Raw genomic sequence first — 8,760 nt, 5'->3', positions numbered from 1 at the left:
GAGTCTTAGCAATATTTTTGTTGGGATAATCCGAGGTTATTGTTATTACCCACAGGTAAGGGCCATTAAAAAAAATATGAGTGCACATACTCTAGTGGCGTAAATCAGTGTTGGCCTGGTGAAGTCAATGGAACAATGCTAATTTACCCCAGCAGAGAATTTGGCCCATGATTTTTTTAACCTGACAGTGATTCTTTAGTAAAATGGCTCTGACGATATATCTTGTCTGTCTAGTTTCTTTGTTTACCCTCCCTCTTTCTTGGATGTTACTTTTTTTCTTCCTCCACACCCCTTATTTTGCTTTATGCACGAAAAACACATGTTTCCATTTGATGGCAAAAACAGTTAGCACTCAGACACCACCTAATTAGTGGTACTTCATATTAGAGTAGGCAGTGGAAGAGTTATGCGAGAGTAGTGAATACCATCTAGTCATATTGCTAATGGGTAGGATCATTGCTCAGTTTGCCAAGGGGCCCCTCCATGCCTCTATGGCACCATTCCCTCCAGCCTGGGAGCCAATGCAGAATGTATTGCCACATTGCCAGAAGCCCTGGGAGGGACAGAGACTGAGTAGGTCTATTCCTCCAAAGGGACAACCCTCCCATCCCCATAGGATGATGAGGGTGTAACTCTATCAGGAGAATCTTATGTAGGGTCTATCAGGAGAGCCTTTCACGGGAAAGGCAATATTGGGGGGTGGGGGGGGTTCCATTTCTGAGCCTACTTGTGCAATATTTATTGCCCAGATGCAGTAACAACAAAGACCTCTGATGTGGAATCTATTGATTTTTTGGCTTTGCCGGGGTGCTCATCTCTGTAGTATCTGAACAGCTTGCCACACACCAGTCAGACAGGGAGTATTACCCCCATTGTGCAAATGGGCAAGTGAGGCCTACATTTCAGGGGGAGTTAGGCACTTAAATACCTTTGAGGATATGGAGCAGAGAAATTGAGACTGAAAGTCAATAGGACTTGGACAACTAAGTCTCTGAGGCTCCTATGGAAACATCAGCCTAGGTAACTGGCCAAAGGTCACACGGGAAGTAGAATCTGAGATGGAATTTCTGAGTCTGGCTGAGCTGGGCCTGAGGGAGTTGGGCTTATGGTCAATATCAATGAGAGCTCCTCACAGAATGAGGTTATAACATGGCCCTTACAAAAGGAAGCTTCCTTGCTGTTCTTACGGTGGAGAACAGGAAGGTGAGGCCTGTCTGAGTGAGCCAAACCTGGATAGTCAAATGGGACCACTAGCTGAAAGTTCATGAAAAATGGTTCCCCAACCACTTCCTCCCACATAATTTATCATCCCCTATACAAAACAAGCAGATTGGAATGAAATTAATATTCCTTTATGGCTGAGATGATCAAGACTCAGGTCAGGCACCCAAGGTTCTAGAAAAGCAGACTGACCCATTATTATAAAAAGGGGAGGAAAAGACCTTCCCAGAGAGTACATGAGAGAGAGCCCTTGCAGGAGAAATCCCTGAAATGTTCCTGGATCGGGAGGATGCAGAAATTCTTCAGTCTTAAATTCATTTGAAGCTTCCTGGTTATTTATTGTCTTTTGTGGCAGAAGGGGAGATGAAAGCCAATTTCTCTCCCCTCCCTTGCTGCCAAGACACAGCATTCCAGCTCTGGTTCCCAAATCCTTTAAGCATGTTTTTGTGGCATCCAACTCAGTGGTCTTGGATCACACAGAAAACAGCCCACCAGGCAGACTTCCTGGTTGCCTGCGTATTGGGAACCCGTTGGAGCATGCCATCCATCTCCAGCAGATGATAACAAGCCCGAAGGAGCCTCTCAGCTCAAAATGCCTCCATTCTCCACAGGAGCACTGTCACTGGGGCTGCGCGACTTCATTACTGCAGTAGGATTTCAACAGTGCCCCTGTCTATGTGCAGGGCAAAAGCAGAAGCTGGGCTCGCTCGTTCAGTGACTGAGTTGGAAGTGCTGCAGGTATGCATGCGATTGGAGCATACAGAAACCGTGAGGAGTTTGATCTAGGAGAGGGAATGAATGAATGGGAAGGAGAAAAACTATGAACAGAAACAAATGGGGAGATTGGAAGCCCCACTTTCAGTACATGCTATTGCAAAAGGATGACTCTAGGCTAGCGCTGAGTAAGGGGTGGGGTCTAAGCCTCCTCATCCTAGGAATAGGCCAAGGTGAGGCTGCAACTAGACACACCACTGAATCTCAATTCTCTCTGTGATTCCTCCTTGTGTTGGGGTGGGTGAGGGGTTATTTGCTGCTGGCATATGCCAACAGCACATCAGAGTATGTGCCCGTGCTAGCTTGGCTGCACTGGCCAGTGAGTATGGGAATGTGGAGCCAAGGCTTTGCCTGTTTGCCAACCCTGTCCGCACACTCCCTGCCCACCTCTTCCTTGTGTGGGAGTGTCGTTCAAGTCACAACCTAGCCCTGTGTCCTGCCACTGGCTGGATCTGAAAGGATGCATGGCAAGAGAAGGCTGTTAGAGAGAGTAAGGGGCACCAGGGAATTTCATCCATACCTGGTGGCCACATATTACATTGGACAGGTTCTTCAAATAACTAAGCAAACAAATGAAAGATATCATGAACTGCAAGTTACCAATGAACCCATTGCTTCTGTTATTGAGAGAGCCAATGCAAGATCCACAGCCTCTGAAACATAAAGATTTAGTACCTCACTTATTGAGTGAGCCTTTTGAGTATCAGGGCCTAAATATAGATTTAAAAGTCTAACATTTTTTAGAATGTTGGCCGTGTTACTGTCTTAGAGAAATAAATCATTTTCCAGCAAACGCTTCATGCAGAAAGATATTTATTTTGTTTTGAGTCTTGGCAAATTCAGAGCCTTTGGTGTTAGCAGGCTTTTCCCATTCGTGACAACTGGCACTTGAGTAGGAAAAGACAAAAATGAAAGTATTCAATATATTTAAGGATATACCTTTCACCTGAGTCAGTCTATGAGGTCTCTACTGGAACAGGATTCACACTTTAAAGCTGAACAGGAAAGGAAACCCCCAAATTGAGCCAAGCAAGGATGTATGGACAGAATGCTCCTGCTAACCTGCCTGCGATGAGTATTCAACACAGGAATGCATCTATATATCCTTTTAGAAAATTTACAAATCCTGTGAAGACCTTTGTCCAGTTCCTGGTTCACTTTTGTCACCCCTTACTACATAAATCTGGGACATCTCAGATACCACACGTTGTACTGTCTAGCTAGGGAATTATGTGACCATCGCCTCCACCAAATCTGAGCACCTCATGACCGTGAATGGATTTTAGCCTCACAACCGCCTTTGAGAGAGAGAACTATTCTCCCCATGTTACAGACAGAACAGTGTGGAACAAGGTAGGTTAAGTGACTTTCCCACCATCACAGGTGGAATCTGTGGCTTAGCCAGGAGCAGAACAGAGATCTCTTAAATCCCGAGTTAATGCCCCAACCACAGGATCATCTTTCCACTCTAATGACCCCAGAGACCCCATGAAAGTCTCAGTGGCTGAAATTTTCAATGGGACCTAAGACCTTTGAGTTTTCAGTGGGAGTTGGGCTCCTAAATCCAGGTAGTCTCTGGAAATCACAGCTTTTATTCTTAAATGGCACAATTTTCAAAGACAAAACAGCCCAAATCCCATTTATGCACTAAAATATTTAGCCAGGTTTTCAATAGAGCTCAGCATGTTGGGTGCATGGCAGGAGCTCTTGGGTACTGAATTTTTTTGAGAGTCTGACCCCAACTGTGGGTGCTGATCAGTTGAAATCTGGTCTCACCTGGAGTAAGAACATTAAAAAGCTCATCTCTGCTCTGGATCTTTTGCCACAGAAACCAAAGCTGAAAGGATAGATCTGTATTTAAATATGAATCAAGCACCTATCTTACTCTTAACTGCATCATTTTCTTTCAAGGTTTACCTTGAAACTGGCAACATACTTGCAAATATTTAAAGTGACAGGAGAGTCCTGGAAAAAGATTTAGAAGGCACTTTCACTCCAAGGCTCTGAAATACTACAGGAAATCATAAAAAGGCTTAGTGCACTTTACTATATTCAAAACAAATTCTGAGACTACGAGACTGAGGCTGAAAGGGCATTAAAATCACAGTGTAAAGACATGGCTGAAACCCTGACTAAGCTGGAATGATTGCATTCGAATTCTGAACAAACCATTGGTGCAACATGCGATTTTCTCCTTTCACTTGGCTTACAAAACAGCTGTCTCCTGCTATGCTATAAAGTGGGGGAATTATTACTGATGAGAGATTACATGGCAGCTTTTACCACCTTGTGAGGACTGCATATGTAAATAATAAAGTGTACTGGTCTGGAATAGGGTCTTCTGATAGTTTCACAGCTCACTGCACTGCACTCTGGCTTATTGTACTTCCTGGTAGTATTTCTCATTTCAGGCACTCCCTGAAAGACTCGGAACAGTTTTAAACTAGGTTTATCTGAACATTGTGCAGCAGGAGGTCAGTTAGCATTGTAGGGGTTGATTCTCCACTGAGATGCATGGGTGTGCATCACTGCTTACGTTGGCCAATCCCGTGGCGCCCAATCTGGAGTCCCTGAAGTCAATGGCAACACTTCATTGGGGTGTGCCATTCTGTATAATTCATGACCAAAAACGTAAATTGTTGCTCTTGTTTGACATTTTGAAGAGCAGTCGCCAAAGTTCAAGGAAACCTAGGCCCAAATTTTCAAAACTGGACACTACGTTTGGGGGCCCTGATTTGGGAGACACCCATTGGAGAGAATGTAGGTAGGCCCGGTGAGCAGAAAAACCTCTGGCACAGATTACGTGCTACTGTGTGGTGGCTCACTTTTGCTGTAGGCCAGTGCACTGCAGGGAAAGTGGAGGGAGGGGAGGGTGAGCCTTGGCTCCCCCTCTCCCCAGGATGACCTGTTAAGCATCACATATCTCGCTTGACACTCATGCAGTTGGCAGGTCTGTCATATTGGCCTGCTTCTAGGGTGACCAGACAGCAAGTGTGAAAAATTGGACAGAGTGTGGGGAAGAACAGGAGCCTACATAAGAAAAAGACCCCAGAATTGGGACTGTCCCTATAAAATCAGGACATCTGGTCACCCTACCTGCTTCTCACAGAAAATGTCAGATATTTTTAAGACACTGGGAGAGCTCCTCCATTATACAATGGCCTGTAGCCTAGGGGAGTATTCAGTGAGCTTCAAGCCAGAAGGCTAAGCACTCTAGTCCCAGCTTCTATGTTGATTCCTGTTAATGCATCTGTCCACAATGCTTATTAAGTAAGGCCTTCTCTCTTATTTTAGAGTAGGCATTCACCTGCAGAGACAACAACTGAGAAGTTGCAGGTCATGTTAAGCAGCACTATGACTAGAACCCCAGCCTCTAACATGGCAGAGCCAAGCCTTGGCCTTGCTTTGTCACGTTGTTCTGAAGAAGCTATGTGCCAAAGTACGTGCTTGGCTGAGTTATCTGTAACCACTTGACCACACTCTGCTCCCAGAGCCAGGAATTCTGAAACACAACATTCCAGTGTTGGCTCACCAGTTGCTGTGTAACCCACTGGCAAGTTGTATGTCATTGTAATCCCTCTGGGGGTTTTCTGAATCCCAGCTCCTGGAGCTCTGGTCTGAGAATGTAGGGGGCCTTACCAAAAGGACTCCAGTTAAAATGGCTGCCAAAGTGTCTGACTCCATTCCCAGCATGCTTGGAATCAGGGTTGGTGACAGAAGGAACTAGAAACCCCTGCTGGGGTGGATAAGGAGTCTTCTTCATGGTGTGATCTGGATGAACTGTCCACTGGACCAATGATAAGTCAGGGCTGTGCAGACCCCCTTCCTACTAGGGGACAGCCTGACTACACAAAGGAGAGAGAGTTTTGCTTTGGTTTTGGTTTGGAAGCTGGGAGAGAGACCACATGGCACGTGACATCCCAGCTATGCGCCTACTGCCCACAAAGGGAGTTCTCACACTGCTCTGAGACTCTGATCACTGCAATGCTGGAGCTAGTATCCAGAGAATGAGAGAGCCCACCTAGCTCTGGCTACCAAGAGCCAGCCAACACCCCAGGAAGATTCCAGACCAGGAAACCCAGGAGCCTAGCTGGAGTCAGAAGAGGACTCTGGCCTCAAGAGAAAATAAGGTAGCTTTTGGTTAAGCCAGTTGGTGCCACACTGCTGTAACACTGTCTCAGGACATGCCACCTCAACAGTGCCATCCACCTCAGGAAGGCAGCTGGGGTAGGAGGAGTTTGAGTGTGTTAAGAGGTGGAAATTAACTAATTTATAGATATTGGTTAAATATTAATTAACTGTAGCCCTTTACTTCCCCAGACCCTGTGTTCTTGTTCTCAGTAAAGTCACTCCCTCTGTGGTCCTGTTATTTTATTCCTTTTCTGGGGTTTGTTTTGTTTAATGTATTGTCCCCAGTGTACTGGGCTTTACACTCCTTGACAGCTTGTAGTATTCTCATTGATTTCTCAAGGCCACAACCCCTGGGTATCTGGCACAGTGGGAAGATGCTTTGTGTGGAGGCACTAGGTGCCAAGTAAAAAGAACCCAGGACCTGCCATGTGCAAGGAGAGAGGAGAGGCACTCCAAAGACTGGTGATCACAGGCACCTGGGAGAGAAAAGAGAAAAGGCTAAACCAACACCTTGGGGGAAGGGCTGCATTATTTCCCTCTATGGGCTGTCTCACAGAATGGAGAACATCCCATTTGTGCCGCTGATTGCTACTTTAGCTGAGCTGGACGAGGCCTCTCGTGGACTCTGGAGGCAGTAGGTTCAGAGCCTGCTGATAAGTTCCATGGGGCGACAGAGTGTATGCCTGTGGTTCCCTCTAAAGTACACATGTGGTTACAATGCCTACCTGCAAGAACAGGAGTTCAAGCTTTCTATGTTTTTTTAATTAAAACTGCAATGTGATTTAAAGAATGAGCTGAGATTTCAAGTCAACTGCCAGGCTTCTTACCTGAGATCTGGGTGCAATGTTTCTGCTCGGCAGTGAGTGATACCACACCTATGTTCCCCCACTCTGCTTGTTGATTTAAGACTAGATTAAGCCTTTATGTCCAGCCCTGAGCAAGGGCCAGTATGTAGCTGTACTGCGGAATACACCTTAATTTTCTTCTTTTTGTTGGGTTTTAATTTCAATGAGCTTTCAATTCATCCAAGGCTTGAAGTTAATGGGAGTTTTACCCTTAGGACCCAACCATGCAACTGGCTGCCTGCAGGGATGCCTCTTCACCTGCATGCAGTCCTATTGAAATCAGTGCAGCTCAACCTGTCCTCAGTTTCAGGATGAGGGCCTTAGATTGTAAGTTGTTCACACCAGACGCTTCATCTTCCCCTGTGCCTTTGGAGTGCTTAGCAGGGCTGGCTCCAGGCACCAGCTTTCCAAGCAGGTGCTTGGGGCGGCATTCCGAACGGGGCGGCAGTCCGAATGGGGCGGCAGTCCGTGTCCCGCGGCGGCAATTCGGCAGCAGCTCCACCACTGTTGCAGTGGCGGCAATTGGGCAGCGACTGCTTGGGGCGGCAAAATTGGTAGAGCCACCCTGGTGCTTAGTACATTGTTAGTGCTATATAAATAATGCTAACCATTTGTTATAAACAGCAAGTTGACTATTTCTATTCATGGTCAAATATTAATGGGGATTGATTTTGTTTTCCAGAAATGTCACTTGAGTGGTCCCAGCAGAGCAAGAGCTAGATATTTATAAGTATCTCTGAGCAATTCTGAGCATGCCCTTCCTAGTCTCTTCACACTGTCAAAATTCAGGGTGGGAAAGGGTTAGAAGATTTTGCTTTTGAGGGAAAGTCTGTTGGATTATTTTTTTTTTTTGGTTTGGAGCTGGGAACTTGAGTCTGAAAACTCTTTTCCCTTTGGAAAATCAGGCTCTTGTGGGCCTTTGCCTGAGTAAGGTTTGAGTAAAAACTCAGTAAATCTTTGTGGAAAGGCGGCTTTTGAATAAAGATTACTTTGCTGTTTTTAGACTCGCAGTCCATTACTGTGCATGTTGAATGTTTTCTGTAGTCTTGCATTTGTGTGTGACCGGTTTGGCGATAATATTTAGACAGTCCCTGGATGTGTGTGTATGGTGGCTTGAAGGACTTACTATTGTGAAAAAGGATGGTCTTGTGGCTTAGTGCTAATGTAGTGCATTATGGGATGCGGATTTGATTCCATGTTCTGCTATAGATTTGTCTTGAGAAAGTCACTTAGGCCGAGATCCTCAAAGGTATTCAGGCTTCTAGCTTGCACTGATTTCAGTAGGAGTTAAGTGCCTAAATACAGGGTGACCAGATAGGAACTGTGAAAAAACGGGACGGGGGTGAGGGGTAACAGGCGCCTGTATAAGAAAAAGTCCCAAAAAACGGAACTGTCCCTATAAAAACGGGACATCTGGTCACCCTACCTAAACACTTTCAAGGATCTCGGTCTCAATCTCTCTGCCTTGTTTTACACCTCACAGGGGTGTTTGTGATGATAAATGCATTCATGTTTGTGAATGGAGCAGGGACTGTGGCAGTGAGCACCACAAACTATAAATAAAAATGAACACAAAATATGTGAGTGGTTAGTTATAGCACATTAGGACAAAGCTGTATTGTTGGTTCATTATTTCACCTTGACTGTTGCTTCTGCTTATTTGTTTTAATTGATACATGGTGCTGACTGAATAGTTACAATTCATAATGAACAATTTCTTAGACAAATGTAGCCCTTTTTCTCTGTTAATTAAAATAGCTGTCATTTGACAGTTAATCTTCAAATATAT

The sequence above is a fragment of the Natator depressus genome, chromosome 11, assembly GCF_965152275.1.
Source record: "Natator depressus isolate rNatDep1 chromosome 11, rNatDep2.hap1, whole genome shotgun sequence".
Lineage (NCBI taxonomy): Eukaryota > Metazoa > Chordata > Testudines > Cheloniidae > Natator > Natator depressus.
Note: the sequence above shows the minus strand (reverse complement) of the source record.